Source organism: Thermobia domestica, chromosome 11, assembly GCF_964235325.1.
Source record: "Thermobia domestica chromosome 11, izTheDome1.hap1.1, whole genome shotgun sequence".
NCBI classification, from domain to species: domain Eukaryota; kingdom Metazoa; phylum Arthropoda; class Insecta; order Zygentoma; family Lepismatidae; genus Thermobia; species Thermobia domestica.
The window spans coordinates 82,767,371-82,793,484 of NC_137464.1; positions in this window are offsets into that span (position 1 = coordinate 82,767,371).

The following is a 26,114-nucleotide window of genomic DNA, read 5'->3' on the forward strand; positions in this document are numbered from 1 at the left end:
TTTTGATTTAAATCAAATCTTTCTCCTCGTATAATACAAGTCGCGAACTGAAGAAAAAGCATTAGGAATTAGTATTAAATGCTAATTATGCCATTTAAGTGAAAGTATTGGGGTTGAATTTTGAATTATCCCCAATCGTTAACCTATATCAATCCCAAACAATGTTTCTTAACCCTTTTAAATTATGGCTCTTATTAAAGGTAAATTATCGACTTTCAGTCAAGCAGCTACAACATCATCCCTATTTATCCTAGGATCATGATACATACATCACTCTCGTTAGAATAGAACAGCTTTTGAAACGGTAACATTCACATTTCCCTATCATGTCCCTGAAGCGGGAAATTTTGAGAGTAATAGTCATTTTTTTAAACTTTTTTTTTTTTAAATTTGATCCCCTCTGGATTTCCTTGTGTTCACGCACATATCTCAAAATTAACTGGGAAATACTAAGGGTTGTACTAAATATGTGTAAAAAATTTCAAGCTTCTATCTTGAGTAGTAAGGGTGAGGAAACTATTTAACAATGAGCTAAGAACATTCCCACAATGCCCCAGATGACGCGGATGTAATATAAAAATTTCCTCGGACATCCCTATTTATCCTAGGATCATGATTTCTACCAAATTTCCAAACGGTACCCTTCAAATGTCTCCATCATATATCTGAGGCGGGTAAATCACGAAAAAAGGAATTTTCTGTTAAATATATATATATATATATATATATATATATATATATATATATATATATATATATATATTTAAATTTTTACCTCTGTAGACCTCCCCCCCCCTGTTTTAAGGCAGAGATCAGAAACAAATCTGAAAAACACTGAGGGGTGCACTGAGTAAATGTGTAAAATTTCAATCTTGTAGGTGCAAAAGTAAGAACGCGAAAAATAATATTCCCCAAATACCCCAGATTCTCGTATAAACAGGATCTCAGATAACAGTTTCCTGAGACATCCCTATTTATCCTAGGAGCATAGTACGTACATCATTTTCTTCATAATAGAACAGCCTTTCAAACGGTATCATTCATATGTCTTCATGTGAGGGGAAAATCACGAAAAAAGCTAATTTTTGTTAAAAAATATCCTTTTTTAAAAACATTTTTGCCCCTCTGGACCCCGCTGTTTCCACGCAGAGATCTGAAAACATCTGAAAATTATTAAGGGGTACACTGAACGAGTGTACAAAATTTCAGTCTTCTGAATGCAAAATGTAACCTGCCAAAAAATAATAATAATACGCATAACAAAAAATATATTTTTAAATTTATAACGTCATTACACACTATGCCTCAACGCAGAAAGGCGTAAAAGCATATGTAACGTGTTCTAAAATGCCTGCAGTCTTGAGGAAAACGAAGCCTTATTGGTACTTTTTAAATCGAATAATGAAGATTCTACCCTATCACCCAAAAATAATATAATTTAAAAGGTTAAGCATTAAATAAAAAGTACAGCAACGTTTTAAAATGACACTTTTTTCACAAAAGTTACTGATATTTGGTAGGGGCTTATTTTTAAAAACTCAGAACTAGCTTACGGCATGAAATACATAAATTTCGCCTAAAGTTATAAAATTAAAAAAAAATGGAGAGGGGATAGGACCCCTCTAAATACGCCCTATTATCGGGGAACAAACAGACACGCACAAAAAAGAATTTTCGTCTTAAATGTCGATGGTGATTTCCTCGTTGGAATAGTTAACGATTTTAAAACCCAAACCCAATGTTACGAAAAGAAGAAAGCAGGATTGCTCCGTTACCTGTTCAAAACGGGATTTTTCCCTAATCATCCTCTGCATGACACTTGTTTTCATACTATACTGTACATTTGAGTCTCGTTGTATTATGATTATTAACTTCCATAATCTAAATAACAGAACAGAAACGGGATTTTATTTATTTTCACTTTAAATTATTTCGGAATTCGATTTAAATCAACGATTTTTATTTAAAAAATCAAGTGATTTAAATCAATCCACCCTGCTGACTATAGAACATTTTTTCGTACCAATACACATTGGAATTTTCAAACCGTGCCTGGAACTTGAATGATTAAGGAGGAATTATGAAAACACTATTGACATCCAAATTGCAATATGGGAATTATATTCTTCCGATTAATATTTTTCCAATTTTGCAAATTAAAACTCTGGACATCTTAGTGTACATAGGCGTTAAAACTTCCATAATACAGAGTAAAATATTGTAGGATAGGTTTATTATTATTATTATTATTATTATTATTATTATTATTATTATTCCAAATTTAAGTTACGGACTTTAAAAAGGGTAGAGGAAGGCATTGTACCTGTGAACACTTTTTTAGAGTTTTCGAAATTTTGATGCTAAGATTCAGCACTTTTCCCCAAAATTTTGTTTTATATTTGAAGTGCCATCTCTTCGCTATCAGATAGGATGTTTTTTTAAACGTGTTACGTAATTACAACAGCTTTTATAAGATATAATAAGAACATATCTGTTTTGTTCAAAAATACATTATGGTCATGTAATTGAACAGACTCTCTTGTACCTTTGAACAAAGTGATAATTACAACGTTTCTGCGGCAATACTATATAAAAAGACACAAATATTAACAGTTACAAATTGCAACAAAAGGTTTAGCTATAACAAGTTCCTAGAATTGAAATTTTATTAATTTAATTCAAAATGGAAGAGAAGTTCTAACAAAAACTTGTAAACAATAAATTTGAGCATAAACAACAATTAACATAACCTTGCTTTTTTAAACCCAATACTTGAAATGGAAAAGTACCGACTAAAAGTAGGCTAAATCTACATTGTGGATATTAGTATTCTTGGCTACATTGTGAACTTCAATGCAAAATTAACTCAGGAGAACATTGAATGCAAACTAGTAAACCTAATGTTGTCTCTTTAGTATATAAATTCTAAATATTCAGTTGGTTCATATTATTCTCTAACTTAGGTCTTAATATTTATTTAAAAGCCAATATATAGCTATCTAGACCATGAAAAGAAAGAAAAAAAACTGAAAAATACTGATTCACTTTGGATTAAGTTAACATTGTAGTTGCTACCATTGAAGTTAATTCAAAAACCAGTTGCTTACTCTGCCTTGTAGTTGATCCAAATTTAGACGATGGAGCTAACTTCAAAATAATGTCGAATTCCATAACATCAAATACTTTCTTACTATTGTACACAAACTTTTTAGTATCCCCAACACGTTTCAGGAACCTAATTTGAAAATCTGTGACCCGAGCGTCTCCAATTTCACCAACAAAATGTCCAGGGTCTCCTTTCTTCTTAAGAATTGCACCAACACAAAATCACTATTCGTTTCGAATTTCTCCATTTCTTCTAAACATTTTTCTGAGTTAACGATAAGCCTAACTTCCCTCAAGGCTTCAAAGTCTTCATCACCAGTGCTATCATGGAAACTAATGTCCGCAAGATCATCATCTTCTGAATCACTTTGCAATAATTCTTTTAAAATTCGAGGTTTGCACAACGGTCTCTGGGTCATAGAATTGTGTTCTGTTTTATTGCCTATTTCTAATTTTCTTTTCTAAAGAGCTTCGTTTTCCGAGGTGCTTCTAATTATTATTATTATTATTATTATTATTATTATTATTATTATTATTATTATTATTATTATTATTATTATTATTATTATTATTTTTCAGGTTTTCTCCTCTCGTTTCTGTCTTCCGTGGTGCTACTTTTGGGTAAGGTCGTATTTGGACTGGTGAAATACTGGCTGCAGCAGTTGCAATAGTAGTCACAGGAAGATCTGGTAAAGAACTTAACTGACATGAGACTACATTTGTATATCTCTCTGTAGCGGTTGAATTTTTACCTTCCATTCGTTGGGGCTCTCCGGATGGCTGTTCAGACAGAACTGATGTTGAATTATTTGTTTCAGGTCAAGTGCTTGTGGCTGGTTCTTCTGGAGGAGGTCGATAAATAACAAAGGAATAAAGAAAATCATCATCAGTGAGAATACAACAGAGATATCTTAGCTGTTGTATCTACGATTGTACAGTTATCCTGTATCACATAGTGTCTGATGAAGTCAAAGAGTTAGTTGGCGAAACTGTAACACGTGTTGAATTTTAATGAAAATATATAGTTTTGCTCAGCAAATAATTAGTTTATATTTAAATATCCTAGGATTTATATGTAACTGCATACAAAAAGTAATTACAAGTGGATTTGTTTTTCTTTAAGCAAGAACATAAGGTTTCGAATACAGGCTTTTAATACAGTAAAAATTGCCTTCAATGGACTTCTTACTAGACGGAAATTTATATTTACTGGAAATATTTCACGACCCCATGAATTTAGAAGTAAAAAATGTGTTAAATTCCCTTGATTAGGAGAACAACGGGTATTAACGGAAATTTTCAAGTTCGAGAATGTAGTGTTTAGAAAATTGTTAGATATTTTGTGAGAGGTTGACAGTAAAGGTCGTTTTCTTGTTACCTTACACTCTTAACCTTTAGTCGACCGAGCCCGTTCCGCCTTGTAAAGCTCTAGATACCGTCCGAGTTTTTGAACGAAGTGCAATTTAATTCATTCTCTAATGGGGCGTTTACACTTGGTCGATTTAGTCGCACGACTTAATCGACTCGCTGCATATGCCACTAAATCGAAGCAACTAGGCCGAATCAGATTGATGGATGTGTTAAATTATTTCAGCCACAGAAAATAGAACGTCTTTCAATTCAGTTGCCAGTCGATTAGTCGCCTTCGATCAACAAGCGATTAAGTTGAAGTCCCGTTTACACGGTCGATTAAGTTGAAAGTGACGTCAATTCAACTGAATCGAACGCAAATCGACTAAGTGTAAACGCCCCATAACTGGTCTAGAGACATGCGGATAGGGCATAGCATCTCTTTTTTTTTCTTTGGAAAACGTATGTAGTTTTTTGCTCACTGTAAATGTTACGTGTATTAATTCGTTACATAAATAAATACATTTAGTTACATTTAATAAGGTACGTACAGTATTTTATTTTATCTCACTATGTCCATTGCATGTGTACATTATTTACTTTTTTAAAGCACAGATCTACCTCCATTAACCAGAACACCTTTAACGGAAATTTTTGCGAATCCTCTTTAATTTCGCTAGGCAGGTTTTACTAGCCTTCTCTTAGTATTTTTACTAGCCTTATCTTTATATACAGATACTTGGCACATTCTAATCATTTTCATTTCTTTATATATATATAAATTTAAAATATTGAGTCGTTTGAACCTAGAAGAAGACAAACATTTAACAAGCCGTGGACACTTGCTGAAAATATTAAAAAAGAATTTGTGTTTATCAGTGCTCATTTCAGTGCAATTCCAAAGATCATAACAAGATTAAAAGAACGGGGATTAGGACTTTCTAGTGCATTTTTTAGCTGTTTGAGTCAACGAAAACAGACTCCACCAGGTGCAGTCGGACAAGCATTGTTCGAAAAGCACAGTCAACAGTCACGGAAAGCCCCGTCCTAAAATTCTTGTTTGATGTAAATAAGGTGTTCCTAAGAACAATGATGCACGAATTTGCAGATTTATTGGCAAGTAGCATACTTTCTTCGAAATATTCTCTCTTGACGACCAACGACACGGAAAGAATATCGATATACAGAAATGTTTTGACTGACAATACGGAAGGTTTTGCCAGAAAATATCGAAAAATACATAGTTGTGTATTGTAACATGAATACATCATAGTTACACACCAATTATGTGTAAAGCAAGTAATACAACTTTTTCCCCCTGAAGATTTAATAAAATTTCTCATTTAACTTTAGCTTTTGATTGGTGCATATTTACCCTTTTTACTGCACATTCGCATATTTTCAGTGCATGTTTTCTTGATTTTTAGTGCATATCGACCCGAAGTCTACTTACCACTTTATTCCACAGGATTTTGTATTTTTAGTTGTTTAATATGTGTGAGAATTTATATTTACTGTGAAATTGAATTATTTGCGTTACATTAAGATAATTCAACAATTAGAAAAGTTTATCTTCTTTCATAGTCTTCGCAAAATGTTAAAGATTTCAGTATTTACATAATTCAATTTATTTATTTTTAATCCTTTTTATATTTTTATTTTTTATACTCTTTTCGAATATACATTCGACAAATGCTCGAAAAGAAGTAGGAATACAATACCCCGCTACATCAACTATTTATTGATTTTAGAAAGGCTTACGACTCGGTTAGGAGACAAACATTGTACAACATTCTTACAGAATTTGGAATACCGAGAAAAATAATTAGATTAATCAAGATATGTTTAAATGAATCCCAAAGTAAAGTCTGAGTAGTTAAAATTTTGTCCACGAGCTTTCACGTCGAGAATGGTCTGAAACAAGAAGACGTGTTGTCGCCATTATTAAACTTCGTCCTGCAATACGCTATAAGGAAAATCAAAGACAGCAACCAGGATCTAGAGTTGAATGGAATTCACTAGGTTATGACGTACGCTGATGATGTAAATTTAATAGGGGATGATAGGAGAACAATAGAAAGAAATGCAGAGATCTTATTAAATGCTTGTAGGGACATAGGTTTAGAAGTAAATGCAGAGAAAACTAAATACATGGATGTTCATTGGGATCGTAACACGGCAAATTATGGACGCGTTAAAATATCAAATAATACTTTTGATAAAGTGCATACTTTCAAATATCTAGGATCAATATTAATAAACGAAAACTATATTCACGAAGAAATTAAATGTCGACTAAAAGCAGGGAATTCGTGCTCTTATTCATTTCAAAATCTCTTGTTGTCGCGAATTCTGTCGAGGAATTTGAAGCTTAAAATATATAAAACGATAATAATGCCTGTTGTTCTGTATGGTTGCGAAACATGGTCGCTTACTCTGAAGGAAGAACATAAACTGAAAGTATTTGAGAACAAGATCCTGAGACGAATATTCGGACTCAAGAGGAACGGGAATGGGGAAGAGCGGAAACTTCATAACGAGGAACTACATAATTTATACGGTTTACCAAACATTGTTAGGGTAATCAAATCTAGTAGGCTTAGGTAGGCAGGTCATGTAGCCAGAATGGAACAAAGTAGGAACGCTTTCAAAGTCTTAACTGGAAGACCAATCGGAAAACGACCATTAAGAAGACCTAGGCGCAGTTGGGAAGACAATATTAAGATGGATCTCGCATAAATAGGAATATAAAGTAGAAACTGGATTCAGTTGGCTAAGGATAGAAGTCAGTGGAGATCTTTTGTGAACACGGTATTGAACCTCCGAGTTCCATAGGTCATAGAGTTAGTTAGTTAGTTAGTTAGTTTTTTATACATTTTTAAAGTTTAATGTCCCACCGAGGCTAAGGGAGACAGTGAAGACGAGGTAAATGATAACGGAGAAATGATGAAAGTGAAAAGAAATGGTAGTATCCCGAGAAAACCCACGCACACGATGTTTATTCACCACTAAGTCCACTTAGCGGGAGGTGGGATCGAACCCGGATCCCAATGTTAGAGGAGAGCGCTTTACCACTTAGCCACCGTAGTCCATTACGTGCATCAAAACTCAGATAGAGTAATTATTATGCTCTGCAGCTGAAGGAAACTAATTATAAATGAAAATCAATTCATGGGAGAATGAATGAAATTTTAGTGTAACGTCCTATGTTTATATCTTTCAGGCTAAGGAAGACGGATGATTATTGAAAGTGAATAATTATGAAATTAAATTTTTGTGTTCTCCCATCGGGAATCGAATTCAGGACCACGTGCACGAAAGACAGAATAATGAAAGAGTTTATGGAATGAAGAGAAGGGGAAAACAGGAAAACCCAGGGCTATTCCCCACTATTTTCCATGTCCTTAACCTTCGAAATGGGACTAATATTCTACCATCGGTACAACGTATTGATGAAACAATATTATTTGAAAGATAAATTAACGAATGAAAATTAAAAATTTACTGGAAAATCGTTGTATATACATGATTAATAGGAGATGTGAAAAATATAATGCCCCTATGATTCTATTCAAGTAATATGATATTAAATAAATATTACCAAACTGTAACGAATATTATTTTATCCAACATTCTCCTTTCGATACGTCACCCTGAACTTTCAGGTAATTTTGTCTACGCAAACTGAAAATTTTGAAATAAGAATTCTGGCTTAAAACTAGAAAAGAATTCATCTAATAGTATTCCTATAAACAGCAGAAGACGGTTCAAAATTTTGGATACTTACACGAGTACAGGGCCGTATTTAACAGCCGCTCCGGGTCATTATAAAAATGCCACCCCCAAAATCAATAAATATCGATGTAGAAAAATTTGAGATAGTGACTGATCATGACTAAGCTCAAATCATCATGAATCAGCTAAGCTCAAAAATAATACACAATGAAACACTCATAAATTTTTTACGCTGATTACTGGGTGATAAGCTCTGAAAAATAGATGTTTCTGGAAATTAACCATCAGTGGAAATGTTTTGAAAATAGATCAAAATATATGTCCATGTCGACAATGGAAAAGGGAAATATTCTGTTATATAACAGCGTATGTGAGTTTCTGTCTGGTAACATCACCCAATAACTACTGAACCAATCGAAATGATATTGGGCTTAGCCTTCTCCCCTAGCCATCATATGACACTAAATTGATTAAATAAATAACCTAAGGGAGAGGGGAGGAGGTAATGATTTATGAGAAAAATTGAGTATCTCACAAGCACATAAAGCCAAGAAGATGAAATTTGGTACATAAACTCCTCATTAGGAATAAATGGAACCATATTCCAGCATTTTTGAAAATTTCTGTTTTAGGGAAGGAGGGGGATCATCTATATAAAAATGTACGTAGTTATGTGCGTATGTTACAGCATATCTCTGGAACATTTGGAGAAATTTCAATTAAATTTGAACTTGATACACACACACACACACACACACATACATACATACATACAAAAAAAAATACTGTAGGGGTAAGATACACTTTGCACTCCTAGGCAGGCCAGGATTTATATTTTGTGCGTCCCTGTGCTCTAAATAATTTGCCGCCCTCCCCCTTCACATACACACACACACACACACACACAAAAACTTATGTCTCAAACAAGGAAACAAACCATCATTTTGCAAACATACCAACTTTTCTTGTGTAGCTATTTAGGTATTACAAGTTACAAAAGTTACAACGTAATTTTAAATGGCCTAATTCTTTCAGTGATGATCGATGATTATCATGTGGTGCTCTGCCCGAAGTTCCTGGGCAAGGAACTCATCGTAGTTTGGCATTGCCTTTCATGGGATAATGATGACAGGACCTACACCTTAACTTGGGATTCGAACAACTTGTCCCAACAGGGAATCGAACCCGGGACACCTTTATTACAAGGCAATGAGCTTAACCACTCTTCCAATGGGGACACATTCTCTCAATACTGCATGTAAATTATTCATGTAATGTTGGATTTAATTTACTGTCTGGAGAAAATGCATTCTATTAATCAAGAGTTATGTCATTTTTATATTTCACTAGCCGAACCTGCGCTCTCTACACATCGCATTATTCACATATGAGCATGAATCTCCTTGTCATTCCTCACAACATCTGTACATGTCCCTTTACAGACACAAGTGAATGATGTCTTGATAAAAATCGGCAAGGAGAATCATAAAGGGGAGATTTTTTCGATTATTTTTTCAATATCTTGCACAGCTTGCAAGATTTGGGCCTATTTCCAGTTGGAGTTTCTAATTCATGTATGATCAGTGTTTTCTTTCTTCTCGCATGCAGTATGTAATAAGCAAATACATTATATACACCATTAATTACAATGTCAGTGATATATGATGTTCATTGAGCAAGACACTCCAGACATAAAGATTCATCTTAACCTGGAGAAATGGTTATTCTTCGTTTTTCATTATCATTTGACCATTAAACAAACACCTGAGAGATATACAACCCTGTACACAACTATGTTGTATTGGAATATATAACTCAGGATATTATGCTTTTACTTTTTTACAATTTCAACACTTCCACTGTACCCCTAAAAATGTAATAAAAAAATAATGGCAGTTTTTAAATATTCAATTAGAACTGGACAATCTACACAAAATTTGGAATCGAAAACGGCACGTTTATAGCACTTGTGGTTTTCGAGATGTCATTGTCGAAAGGATTGGAGACAAACATATAAACTTTTCTTTGGAGACAAACATACCCTGTATATACACCTATCATTTTAATATATAGATAATTTCACTTGAATTGTGATTAAATTTCTTAAATACACCGTGTATTTACTCTCTACATATATCTCTTAAATATTATCTAGAGTGACCCACTAGAAATCTAATGGGGGCGTGATTTTGAAACTGGGATTGGCTGACATATATTGGTAGACGTCATTGGAAGACATCAATAATTATTGGTGATAACTGATAAGAAAAAGAATTGTTTACATTATTCACCGTCAGTACTGGTTTAATAGCATCTATATTAATAATACAATAAGCTGTCTGTCTGTAGCTCTTTTCAACTCGAGAACCATAATAGATAGATAGATGAAATTCTAATATGTTTTAAAGATCTTGGAGAAATAATCCAAATGAAATGTTCCAGGTCCCTAGGTCACACCTGAGCCGAGATATAGGAGTGTAAAGTCCCCACAAGAATAACATGGGGGCATTTTTAAAATAAACGAAAATGACCAATATTAGAGTTGAATTCATAGTTTTTGGGGTCACTGAGATGAATAGTGACAGTTTTAACCCAACGCAACTTCAAGGGCATACTCCACTCCCCAGGGAGGGGCGGAATTTAAAACTAATCGAAAACGACAGATATTAGTGTTGAATTAATAGATTACGAGGTCGCTGAGTTTAACGGTATCAGTTTGCATGACGTTCAAGTTTATCCTCAGTCCTTGGGGTGGGGGTGGGAGAGGATTACTTTTTTAAAAAAATAATCAGATAAGCTAGATAATTAGTAACTACTGTAATTAGAGCGAATTAAACACATTAACATATTATTTCGCGTTTGCGCGAGACTCTGCGGGTTGCTAGTTTTAAATATTACTTTATTTTGAATCTTTAAAAAATCCAAAATTTTGCCGCCCTCTAAATTCTGCCGCCCTGTGCTCGAGCACAAAATAGCACTTACCTGACTACGGGTCTGTTCCTAGGGAGTTGGAAGGAATAGTTTAAAAAAACTATTATATTAATGTCGAATTCGTACTTTTCGCGGTCACTAAGATGAGTAGTGACACTTCTGATGACATTTAAGCTAAAGTTTAGGCAAGAATGGGTAGATCAGGTGACAGAGCAATGTCGATGGTGATTTATTCATCATTATTTATTTAACTCCTTTCTTTACTTTCAACGGGAAACGCCAACTGCGTTGTTCTTCGTTCTTCATTTTACTCGGCCTTGCTGGGAAATTGATGAGGGGAAAAGACGAATGCTCTTTTTTATGTATTTGACACATTCCATTACTTTCGACAAAGATATAGAGACGGCAATGCCGAAGATGTTGCCCTTCATTATCTATTCCACTCACTTCTTTTCTTTAAACGACGACGTGGGAACGGCAACACTAAAGGCATGGGGAGTGAGATGTAGGGTTAGGAAGGGGATAACATTACGCTTTCACTAAAGTGCACATCCTAAGGAAGAAGAGATGTATATGGTTTCTATAAACCACTCTTTCACTGCGAAGACGGCACATTGCAGTTAGTAATAAATATAAAATGTTAAATATTTCTTCCTTGACAAACAAGTTCTTATTACTTCGATATTTATAAATGTTAAAATCCCATCTCATATACATATGTGCATACATAAGAAATTTCTGAAACTTCCTTAATTAGAATACGAGAAATAAACTGATCCAACAAAATTTGCTGCCCCTGAAATTTGCAGCCCTATGTTGGTCTGTTCGTAAATACGGCCATGTACGATATTCTGTTACGAGGAACATAGTCGGTTAATATATGTTATGCAAAAGTTTCTTTTTTTCTTTTTTTTTCAAATGCTTCTTCTATCAAAATCAGTGAAGTCCTTTAAATTTTTTGTAATGCATTTTTCGAAGTATCCTCGGTTTAAAGTATTCAACTTCGTTTGGGAGCAAAATACGATTATATCATTACCCAATCAAATTCAAATTTACGTAAGTACAACAGATGTACCTGTTCTAAATAAATTATGCGTACCTACTATTCCAGACAAATGATACAATTCTCCTAGGCGATAATCTTGTTGTATCTTAAGCCTTACAAATAATACGTACATAAAATCAACATGAAGCCCATGAGAGGATCATTGTTACCAAATCAAACTTACAGTGATTGTTTTTATTATCAAACATAGACAAACTTATAAACGAACATTTCGGTATAGCATAGAAATACGTAGTAGTAAATTGTTATTACTGTATATAAAATAAAATAATAAAAATGTACGATAGAAGCGTAACAGTTCAATTTTTGTTAATGAGCTTGGTAATAATAGTATTCCATTCTCTATCCAAATTTTCTTTCTCGGTGTTTAGTTTAGAATTTTTTCCTAATGTAAAAAGCCTCAAAAACGTTTCGTCCAAACGTTGATGTCGCACGATGGAGAATCTTAATATCCTACACAAAATGTTTGTTATTTTTGTAAATGTTTGGACGACCCCAAAATAGATTCTTTATCATTTCGTGACTCTCTTCGATGTTCCTTCAGTGTGGTGTTGATATTCCTTTTGATCATACCCATGTAAGTGTCTAAGCACGAACAAGATAGCTCATACATGCCGCTATCAAAACTTTTATCAACGAAATAGATTTTAAACTCACTCAAAGATCTTTCAAAATTTTTAAGTTATGGTTTATTGCAATTTATCTTAGTCCATACGACAAGCTAGGAAGTAAAGGAAAATAAACTTATTTATCTACTTGTTTATATTGTATTTTACTTTCACCAATTTTTGAACTTTGTATAATATTGAGTACCCTTTTGTTGCCAACCTTTCATAATGAGTCTATTGTACCCATTCCTAAAACCTAAATCAGTTCTTAGTTCTTAGGTATTTAGTTTCTTCGTTTAAATTATTCCTTGAAGTCAGTAATTTATAAGCTCTGATGAACATATTAATTCAGATGTTTGCTTTAATCCAAGAATATACCAACTTTGTGTGTATGCAGCAGCCACTAGTAATAGGTTTTCTGTACATTTTTGCCTGGAGTTTATTATATAGCCTATAGAAAATAACATTCAAGAACCTGATGCAGTTATAGTTTCCTAAATCAAGCTTAAATTTAATTTTAGAGTTTATTTGTTCCAATTGAGTCATTAGAAATTTTAATTGGTCAGACTCGTAACTTATAAGCGTGCCATCAGCGTAACGAAAATATTTGATATATCTCAATTTCGGTTTTTCAAGAATGCCTGACCCAAAGTTATTGATTACTATATTTGTTAATAGTAGAGATAGTGGGCTTTCCATAGTTAGCCCATCTTTTTGTTCATAACAATTATCGTCGAGTTTATGATAATTATTAAGCAAGCATACCTCAGAGTGATTTCGTAAATTTCAAGCTCACTGAAATTGTATAGGACCAAATATCTCCCTTCCAGTTCTGCCTTGACTTGTGACTTTACGTTCTTTCCTTATAATTAAATAATATCTTCTCTTATTATTTTGTTCACTTTCGAAAATTGTCGATCTAATTACGTGCTGTCATGTGGCTAGTGTTTTGAATAAGTTTTGACCTATGGCGATGTCTTTGATTTTATTTCTATCAAACATCAACGATTACGTTTTTCTATGCAGTAACATTGCCTACATTAAAACCCTTTCCTCCGCTAAGAAAAAGGAAAGTTCTGGCCACCTGGAAGTTACATTTTTTTGTTTTTTTAGAGGTGTTATTAATCGAGATGTTTATTTTATTAGTAAACTTGCAATGTTTTAAAGAAAAGAAACACGTCATAATGTTCATCAGTTATAAAGACAAACCACGGTACCGTCTGCTAAATTATGTTGAATGTCACCACAAATCCTGATGAAGGATCTGATGAAGCAAGCCCATCCCCAATATAGTAATTTTTAAATGCATTCTAAAAAATTCGAAAAAAAAAATGCATTTTAAATGGAATTTCTCAAGACTATTCTTTACGGTCAAGATTGTTATTACTTCTTTCTTTGTATTAGCAATTTATCTTATGATTAGCAAAGCTTTTTACCAAGATTGAAGAAAGTTTTATTTATTTATTTTGATATTTGCACTACTACTACTATTACTACTACTATTATTACTACTACTACTACTACTACTACTACTACTACTACTACTACTACTACTACTACTACTACTACTACTACTAATAATAATAATAATAATAATAATAATAATAATAATGAGAACTTGCTCATTTTTCTATACAATAGGTATATATTGTAAGCTAATAAATTTCGTGTTTGTTCACATTGAAAACTAGAGAGTGACTACAATTACAACTAACTGCCAGAACTTTGTCCGCCCACATTTCGACTGTGTAGAAAGTGTGTCATTTAAAGAACAGGACGATAATAAATCATTTTTATAAATATTCTCTGGATATGGTATTTTTATTATTGTATTTTGTTTAGTTATAGAATAAAACAACTTTTAAGATGAACACTGGGCAGACAGAGTCATCCCGTTAAAGGTAAGAAACAAAACTAGCAGCTTTCCGTCCCTCCTCTTTCGAGAGGAGAGGTAAGACACTGAACATAGATAGTACTGACGATGGATACTGTATGTTTTCTGAATTCTTAAGAAATTCACGGATAGCATTATTGTTAAAAGTTATGTGGATGCGAGATCTCAAGTAAATTTCTTTCATTACCTGTAAAAGCTACTGAATAGGACGTTGCTAACCCGTGTTGAGATCTAAGCCATTCTTATTTCTTAGCTTATTGAGTTGCTGTGTCGGGTATTTTTTTCTATTTTCTTTGAAATTAACTGGGATTTTAATGATGTTATTCTACTGATTCCTTCTTTAAGTTGGCTTGCTTTTACAAATTAAATTTGCATTATAATATTACTCAAATTAAATTTGATTATTAAATATTAAAATTATTGTATTATAAACCTTAATTTTCACAAATTAAGTAGATTTGAAGGAGAAATCAATAAAATAATACTACTAAAAAATCCATTTCACTTCAAAGAAACAATATTTTCCCGTAAAATTCAATGGGCTAAAAAATAAAGATGGCACAGGTATTCAACACCCTTAAAATTAGGGGTGGGCAAAACCGGTATTTATAAAAACTGGAAACCGGTTTCTAGAAAACCGAAAAACCGACATTTCGGTTTTCACCGAAAACGGTTTCAGTTTTCTCCAAAAACCGGTTCGGTTTTTCACCGAAACTGGTTTCGGTTTTCTCTAAAAACCGGTTCGGTTTTTTCACATAAAACTATTTCTGTGGAAACGAATTCGGTTTCCGGAGAACAACGAAACACTATTCTGGTCAGAAATAGAACAAATTTTGAAAAAAAAAACGGAACCGGTTTTGAAGAAAACCGAAACCGGATCCGGTGAAGAACCGAACCGGTTTTGGAGAAAACCGATAACCGGTTTCGGTGGAAACCGAACCGATTTTGAAGAAAATCGAAACCGGTTTCGGTGAAAACGAATCGGTTTTTGGAGAAACCGGTTTTTGTGCCCACCACTAGTTAAAACGTGTCTCAAACAAACATATTTTAAGAAACAAACTGAAGAAATTAAAAGAGACCCATTGAATTGAAAGCAAAGACTTATATTTATTTATAAAACATAAATATATTAGCTAATTGACATTCTTGACAAGCAAATATATCCAATTTTGAGTTAAATGTTCTTTTCATTCTATTGATAATACAGCTTTCCATTCACTAGTACTTCGCTGATCATCTTCCCTCTCCTTGCATTAGGATTTCAACTTGGCTTTAAATTACGAATCTCTTCTAGCATGACTTATCTTCTTAATGGAAGGGTATTTCCTGTCTTGGACGTTGATCTTCCTTTCTTACATTGCTTTTTCTTCAGTATTCCTCTTTATTAGGCCAACTTTAGAACAGCTTTCCTCCTTCAGCTTCAATGGGGTGGCTGAAAGAATGGCTGGATAGGGGGAAGACAGACAGAGGAGCGCGAAAACTTCAGGAGAGATATCTGGGCCATAGGACATCGGGTCAGATGAAAATGTAGGCATCAGACCAAGTGTTAGGGCGCTGATAAAAATGCCATAAGCTATGAAGAAACATACATAACATATGGAGAGACAGGTAAGGTATGTGTCATGGAAGTGTACTTGTTCATATAACAATCAAAAATATGAGAGGGTACACAAAATTAACCGGAATTACAACACAGTACGGATACGTTTTGTAATTACGGAATGTGCCACTAGACATTGTTAGCTTGGAGTTCCCGCGTCAATGTAATGAGTGCGTCAATCTTTGTGAAGTGGTTCCTCCTTGATACTACACTGTGTGCCCTCCTACTCGTAATGTTCTGCGATTATTGTGATGCATGACCACAAGCAAGAAAGAGGATGGAAAGGATTTATGGGGGATTATTTATATCACTCTCAAATCAACTACAGGAGGCGAACGCCAGTATAACTTAGTGCCGATTCAAAGCCCGGATAAATGGTGAGGATTAGCGTTAGGAAGTACATCCGGACGTAAAAATATATTGCCTAGCCAAAACCAACATTTTTTCCTAGGAAAATGATAGTGTTCTCTGGAAGCGACGCATAAGAGCCTGCCTCCTGTGAGAAATAAGGGACAGCTACCAAGTAATGCGCGAGAACTGTTAAAGAAGCTATTTCATATACAATTAGGAACCTTAAATGTGGGGTCAATGAGCTGAAGAGGAAGGAATGTGGCAGACCTAATGGCAAGAAGAAGAATAGAAGCACTGTGTGTTCAGGAAACAAGATGGAGAGGATATACAGCGAAGAACCTAAAAAGTAGATATAAACTATCAAATCGTGTCTTGAAGAAATGTTTAGTATTATGGGCGTGTACGACCCGCAAGTTGGATAAGAATCCGAAGAAAATGACTTTCTGGAATGATTTGGAGTGAACATACCAAAGAAAGAAAGAATAATTGGTGATCTAAACGGAAATGTGGGTACTAGAGGAGGAGTTATATCTTCAAGGGTCCACGAAGTTTGGAATATCAGAGAAAAGAATGAGTAAGGGTAGAGAATATTAAATTTTGCACTGGCATGTGATTATACTATATGTAACACATTAATCCAAGAAAATACAAAGCAGTTTGTTACATATAAAAGTAGAACAAGGGAGAGCCAAATAGATTCTCTTTTATACAGAAGACAACTTGAAAAGAATTGTAAAATCAACCACAAAGAAGCAGTACATCACAGAGTCCTAGCACTAGATTGTAATTCACCTGCAAAAGGAAAAGAATCGCTAAGAGAGCTACAGCTAACATTAAGTGGTAGAAATTCAAAGACCCAAATCTAAGATGCGAGTCCAACGAAACGTATTAAAAAGAGTCCCATGAAGGGAGCCAACAAATGGTGGGAGGAAGAAGTACTAGGTAGGACTTCAGGCAAAGGTGTTCCAGTAGATAAAGACATTCGTGGTGAGATTAAGACAAATTAGGAACTGACGAGGAACGAGAAAGATTCTGGAAACTGAACACAGAAGGTAAAAGAAGTGGAAAAAGTAAAGTCAGAAACCTAGCGAGAAGTGTACGAAGAACTTGAAACTAGGAAAAATGAGAGGGAACTCCTGTGCACGAGACAATGCAATAGATTTCTTTCATATTATACATATAAGGAAAGAAGGAAAGTACCACAGGAAGAATAAATTCAAGAGAAGATGGGAGACTATTATACAAAGCTGCTAAATGAAGAAAACTTGAGAGTAATCTTGAAGGATGGTGTACCAAAGGACCAAGGAGTTGCAGACAACGTAAGGAAAGAAGTAATATTAGCGGTACTCAAACAAAGAATAGCAACGCAACTGATCCGAATGAAATATCTCGACGAAGAAGGAATAAATCTATTGTTTAATTTGTTGCGGAATATTTGCCGGAGAAAGAATACCCAAGGAATGGATAGATAGTAAAATAATACCAATTTTCAAGGACAAGGATATTCAAGATTGCAATAATTATAGAGGGACTAAGCTAATGTCCTATACAATGAAGATTTGAGAAAGAATCCTCGAGAGATGACTTCAGGAAGGAACATCAATAGGAGATGAATAAGTTGAATTCATGCATGTCGAAGAACAACATATGCGATTTTTGCAATTAGACAAATGATAGAAAAATATCAACAAAATAAGAAAGAACAACATGTAGTGTTTTTTCGCCTGGAAAAAGCTTATGATTGTATACCGCGTCAAGAGATCTGAAGATTTATAAGAAGTAGAGATGCACCAAGAAAGTATGTTCGCCTGTCCCAAAATATGTATAAGAAAGGTATGGAATATCAATCGGCTTTAGGGTATGCTGTTTACAGATGACACTGTCTTATGTAATACCAACAGAGAAGAGCTGGAAGAGTGGAAAAGAGTTTTGGAGGATAGAGGATCAAAAACCAGTAGGAAGAATACAGAATATATGAACTTTGGAGGAGATGGAGACTGAACTCCAGATGGAAGAACAAGATATAAAGAGAGTAAATACATTTAAATACCTAGGTTCCACAGTGAATAAGAATAGGAATTTAGATGCAGAAATAGAGAACATAATTAAAATGGAATAAACAGAAGAATTTCTCAGGTATTCTTTGTAGTAAAAGAGTAGATTTCAAGGTGAAAGGATGAGACTGCAAGACCATAGTAAGAATCACAATGTTGTATGGAGAGGAACTTGGGGAATCAAGACGATGAAAGGGAAGAAACTAGACTGGCCAACCCGAAAATGTTCAGTTGGATTGTGGTGTTACCAGAAAGATCAATGTTGGGCAAGATCATAAACGAAAGAGTAACAGATAGCGTTAAAATGACTAAGATAAAATAAAAGGGTACGAGAGAGAAGATTCCGGTGTTGGTATAGTCATATTATGAAACGAAATGATGATTATGTTAAAAGAAAATGGGGAAGTTGAAAGTACAAAGCAAAAGAGGAAGAGGAAGACTATAAGAAAGATGGATAAATTGTATAACTACTGACTTAGAAGAAAAGAGGTTAATAGAGACTGGTGTTTGGGACTAAGCAAAGTGGAATCAAATTTTCAAAAATATTGATCCCACGTAAGCAGAAAAAAGAAAGTAAAAGAAAAAGGGAAACAGTACATCACTGTCCAAAGTTCATGAGTAGAAGAAGCGCTTTCGCGAAGAACGGTCGTCGCTCGGGGATAACAAGCAGAGTGGTGCACCGAAGCGTGTTACAGACCAGTATGTTGCTAAAGTGGATGAATTCATCAAGGAAATGTAATAGCAGACGACATTTGTGCATCAGTAAGACTTGTTTGCTCATTCAGGCACGAAGGGAATCAAGTCTTAAGAAGCTTTCAGTCAACTGATTGTGAGAAGACACTTGAACTGGGAAAACACATGTAAACTTATGATTTATTCAAAGAATTATCCTTAATTTGTCGAGTAACAACGAAATTTCAGGCTCACTCTTCAGTCTTTGTAGTCATACATCACACTTAACGCTATGAGCAGGAACATATACAATGCAATATCAATGATAAACAATTCCAACTCCACAAATAGGTGACGCTACTCGGCTAGTGACATGCTTTCCGTAACCACAAAATGCGTGCATGTTGTGTTGCAATTCTCGTTGGTTTGGGTATTCCCTCTTACTTACGAACTGAAGTGCTAGAGTGCGCGTATTTGGAAATACCAGTGTAGTGTAGTGTATTTATGTTAAATTATGCGAAAAAGGGTCGTGGGGTTCAGTGGTAGAGCGCTCACTTCTGGCGCGTCCCTGGGTCAACCCCAGCTCCGGCCAAGTAAGCTTTTGGTGGACAAACACCGTGTGCATGGATTTTCTCGGGTTTTTCATTTCCTCCCACTTACGTCATTCCACCATTATCATCCATCTCATCATCACCGTCTCCCTTAGCCTCAGTGCATAATCGTGGGACATTAAACTAAAAAAATGTTTAAAAACCTCTACAAACCGTAGGTGTCTCCGCTTCCACTATCGGTGGGAGATCAAATGGTTTCGATTTCATGTTAAGCTATAGACCCACGTCTCACGTAATATCTGTCATTAAGAAAGAAAGAAAAAACTTCGAAACAATAACATGCTTCTATGTATATAACATGTACATTTGTTTATGAAAGAAGTGTCATTACGTGCAGTACACATGTAGATGGGTAGAAGTATATAAAGTCGAGATTATAATATGAGATGATAGAGGCAGTGATCGAATGAAGCTGGTATGAAGCAGTATGGCACACTGGTAGAAATTAATATATATATATATATATACATATATATAATGGCAGCTCTAAAAATTAAAAATAAGCTTTACAATATTGAAATATATCAAAGATATATCTTTGGATATAACCACACCAGTAGTATTTTATTTCCAACGTAACTATTGAATTGTGATGAATGTCGGAGTAACGAACAGTTAGAAATGAATTGAATACTGGGAATGAAAGAAGAGTAGGAGAGAAATTTGACAAAAAGCTGTAGAAACCAATCATTGTTATTAAAAGAAGGATATGGTGTAAGATTGAGAAAGTAAAATGATAGGAAAATAAATTAAAGAAAAGCGATTATACCGACGAAATTGAAACAAAAGAAGATAACACTAATCAGTGAATTCATTTGGAGTAAAAGTTATAGAGAGAGAAGAACGAAGAAAACAATTACAGGTATTATAAAGGATATAATTAAAAAAGAACAAAAATGCGTATTAAAAACATAATGATAAGAATAGCATTGAATGTTTGGTTGAGAGTGGAATTACGGTTATCACTATGTTTCCGAAGTTCAAATTAAGGTCGAAGCCAAGTTACGATTTGTATCGTGATTTATGGAATTTGGTGGGTGGAAGTGAAGACTAATTTACGACACCATTTCTCTATATTATGTAAATTGATCGATGTCCTTGTACGGTTTTAGAAGTGGAGAGAAACACTGTAAGAAGTAGATTTTATTTGAAAAAAAAATAATAAATCCATAAATATTTATAGATGCGATTAGAAAGATATTAATGTTTGATGATGGTTGGCAAGAAGCTGTAAGGTACAGTCATCGAAGAAATTAGGGCACTTTACTTGGATATCCTCAGGATTCAGTTAACAAGTATCTTCTAGGAATGACGTGATGAATGTGGGTGTCGCAGTGTCAAATGTGTGTGTGTGTTAGATGTTTGAGTTTAGCATTCCTTTTAACAACAAGACTATATGAGACAAGGACTACAGCTTAACATTAGATGTAAATCACTTGAGCTCCCGCCGAGAATTGGACCCGGATCTCCCGCGCCAAAATGTGTATGTGTCATACCTACCTACCTATCTATCTATCTATCTATCTATCTATCTATCTATCTATCTATCTATCTATCTATCTATCTATCTATCTATCTATCTATCTATCTATCTATCTATCTATCTATCTATCTATCTATCTATCTATCTATCTATCTATCTATCTATCTAGTGGTGTAACTGGAGGTGTGTGTAGTTTATTTATACGTATGTACATGTGTATGCATGTTTGGAAGTGGTGTCGTACGTGTATATGTTTATGTGTAGATGTGTGTGTGTCAGAGTAATACCGGTCTGCCTCTTAATTGGGATGTCTCTTAGATTTAATTGGCATTGACTCTGTAAGACATCCCACGCACCCAATCTAATGCCACCCAAGAAAAAAAAAGATCAATATGTAAAGTGACGATTTTGAAAAAAAAAAAAGACGTAACTACATCCGACCGTCTGCCCAGCGGCCCAAACGCCCTCCTTCCACTGCCTGTTTCCCTGTCTGTCAATCCAGCCACCATCAATCTTCACCTTTGACCCTTTGAAGTATCTGAAGATTGATGGTACACTATCCCCACCCACCCATTGATCCAACCACCCCATTTAATCAAAGCTACATACCATAAAATCAACCCTGCTTACCCCTGAGAGATCTGAAAATTGACAAAAATATATTTAGCGCGCCAAATATTGAAAATGCTAATTAATTACTTTTGCAATAAGAAACAAATAGAAACAATACGAAGCTATTCTTAGTTCAAATCATATATTTCTTTAGTATTATATATTAATAACTTATAATATAATGTAAATGTAAGCAGAAGAGAAAAAAAACTGGTTGCTTTTGTTATTTTATTAACTGCGAAGTAAGGTTACCAAGTATAAAGTATTATCAGAAGAACCAAAGAACTAAGAAACGTCCTGGAGAAAATTAAGACGCGTTGAAAGAAAAGCGAGAGTGAAACAGTAAGTTTATTTTTTAACGAACAACAAATCTTTTTCATACTAGGATAGTAAATCATCGGATGTTTTAGAAGATTTGTTGGTTCAATGCACGGACAATCAACTCTATTCACTAGATTTTACTTCTTATCATTATTATCTATTTTGTAACATAGACCAAAATTTTGAAAGATTCAGACATTATAAGTACAGGGTGTCCAATATACAATGCAACCCGGAGTTTGGGATAGTATAACTTTTGAACCTGAAGTGATACATGAATAATGGTTATACAAAAATAAAACCTTGTTCATGTATATATTTTTAATCTAGGAAGCAACGATTGAAGTACACTAGGAACCACACAGTGTTGCCAGATGTAACCGAAGGTGTATTTTTTTTTTTTTTTTTTTTTTTTTTGCAAAACATGTAAATGAACTCATAACTCATGTGTATAGATGTGGCTTGGAAACTATGGAGCAGAAAAAAATCGTTTCCATCGATAACTAATCGAATGAGGCCTCTGTACGGGGAAACTAGGGAAATAGTAGTTTTCATAAATTAACACTCTGAATTGGCAACCCTGCTGATGTTTCAAAGCATCAAAAGGTGTTAAGGATCTGTCTACATTATGCAATTCCTAAAAACAATGAAAAACAAACTTTGAAATTATCATGATAAAACGTTTACTTACATGCGCCCGGCATCACTGCTACTATCAGAAATAAGTTATCAGCTCTACAGCGGATGCTGGAAGTGTCCCCTGTTTTGATTCAAACACTGGTTCACACGTTTCACCAGGTTGGCAGCAACTTTAAGAAGATTAAAAGTGTTAATGTTCTCAATGGCACTGAGAATGTTCGTTTCCAGGTCTTGAATAGTTCGAGAATTGTTCTTGTATACCTCTTGCTTTAAATAGCCCCATAGAAATGAATAGCAGTGTTACTGGGAGCATGTAAGTAAAAATTTTATCATGATAATTTCAAAGTTTGTTTTTCGTTGTTTTCAGGAATTGCATAATGTAGACAGATCCTTAACACACCTTTTGATGCACTGAAACATCAGCCGGGTTGCCAATTCAGAGTGTTAATTTATGAAAACTTCGATTTCTCTAGTTCCCCCTTACAGAGGCCTCATCCGATTAGTTATCAATGGAAATGAAAAATTATTTTCTCTGCTCCTTAATTTCCAAGCTACTCCAACTAAACAAACTGAAAATTAACGACAGAACGTCCATATGTATAAGTTATGAGTCAATTTACATGTTTTGCAAAAAAAATTAATTTACACCTTTGGTTACATCTGGCAACACTGTGTGGTTCCTAGTGTACTTCAATCGTTGCTTTCTAGTTTAAAAATATATGCACGAAAAAGGCTTCATTTTGTTATAACCATCATTTGTATATCACTTCAGGTTTAAAAGTTCTACTATCCCAAACTCCGGGTTGCATTGTATATTGGACACTATACAAAGAGCAATTTTCTGCAGGCCAGAATCAAGTAATTCTTCCTGAAAAGTTGTTAAACAATAATGTCCTAAATATATATATTGAACTTCAGAATGAACACGTGGGGTAAATAAATAAAATTATGTTTGTAGATTATTCCCTTCTTTGTACTTTCAGTACCTCTGTTGCTTAATTTTTTTTTTCAGTATTGAATTTTAATTGCTTCAATTTTACATTTCACATCTATAATATTTAGAATGACGACGATGGTGAGAAATTATGGTTATGAAATAAATTTTAATAATTTATAAAATTGACACCATGACCTCTTAGCCTTTTACCACAAAACACTGAAGTATTCAGTAACATTAGTTAACATATGGACTTATATACTAAACCATAGAGTGAGTGCTAAGCAAAAGAAAAGAAAAAGAATGAGTGTCAACTCGGGGTAAGGTTGAACACCTCTGTAATAATAAGTTTACTATATTTTATTATTACATTAACCATCACTGAATTTTGTATATTATGGTTGATTATTATTACTGATAAATAACCTTACTTATATTTATATAGGAGAAGTGCGCACAGTACCGGACGTTACCCAGTACCGGACAGTAGTAGTAGAGTCCGTATCCGATAAATGACAGACGTGTGCTGGTTATCATCACTATTGTGTAAGTTCAAGGTGTAGGTGGGCAAGTTGTGACTTGTGTCAGGCCAGTGTGGAGCGAGATATTGGCGTGTGTAGCTGAGTTGCTGTGTACGTTGGTGCTGTGTGTTTTGTCTACTGTGTCGACTGTACGGGTAAGTACGTGAACATTAAGTTACATATTTGAGTTCTCTTATTGTATAATGTACTCGAGTATGATCATAAATATTGAAATTACGGAAAGTGTTACTACGTGATCCGACATTATAGGCTAACATGATAATTTCCCAGTACCGGACAGTATGTATGTTCCCAGTATCGGACAAGGACACAATGTCGTCCTTACGGGAATTTTATAATAGTAGCGTTTCTCGTTCTTTTTTTCCAGACAAGATGGCAAACAAGAAAAAGGGGAAGTGGGTGGAAGAGGATATAAAGAAGGCAACGCAAGCAGTCATGGAAAGGCAAATGAGTTTGAGGGTAGCAACATGTAACTTTCTGGTACCTAAGAGCACTTTAGGGGATAGAGTGAAAGACTTGAAAATTGGAAATACAATAGAAATGACTCCTCAAATGGGCCGTTTTGATACAACATTTTCAGAAGAAATAGAGACGCAGCTTGTTAATGATCTAAAGGACTTGGACAACCAATTGCTGCCAATGAACAAAAAGGAGTTTTTGAAATTTGTTTTCGATTTAGCAGAGCACCTCATAATTAACCATCAGTTCAATAAAGACAAAAAATGTGCTGGACAGAAGTTCTAATACAGTTTCATGAAACGTCATCCTGAACTGTCGTTGCGTATTCCTCAGTCAACGAGCATGCAGAGAGCTGTGGGGTTTAGTAGAAAGCACGTTGATTTATTTTTTGACAAATATGAAGAGTTACTTGCAAAGTACAACTTTAAACCTTCTAACATATTTAACTGTGATGAGAGTGGAGTGTCGGTGGTTCACGATAATTCAGCTAAAGTTCTGTCGCAGAAAGTAAAGAAACAGATCGGAAAAATCACTTCAGGAGAAATAGGCAGAAACATCACAGTATTACTCACGATTAATGCAACTGGTGATCAGTTTCTTTCCCTGTTGTTTGTCTTTCCGCGGAAAAGGATATCTGAGGAACTGAAGAAAGATGCGCCAACGAATAGTGTTTTCATTGCTGAAGAAAGTGAATGGATGACAGCTGTAGGTTTCCGGAAATATCTTGAAATGTTTGTTGCTCGCGTGAAGCCAACAAAGAAAGACCCTGCTCTACTAATTGTTGACGGACACATTTCACACAAAGACCTTGTGGTTGTTTTGTATGCTAAAGAGAATAACGTTCATATGATTAGTCTACCCCCTCACACGACGCACAGATTACAGCCGTTAGACCGAGCTGTAATGAAACCGTTTAAAGCAGCCTACCACGAGGCTTGTTCTTTATGGATGAGAAAATATGCTCCCTTGAAAATTTCAGTGAAAGACGTGGCTGGTTTAGTAAACACAGCGTTTACTGCTATTTGCAGAATAGATTTAGCAAGGTCAGCTTTTAGCTGCACCGGACTTTATCCTTTGAATAGAAATGTCTTTACTGAAGAAATGGATTTCCTTTCATCAGCACATTTCTCTGTTGATTCAGATG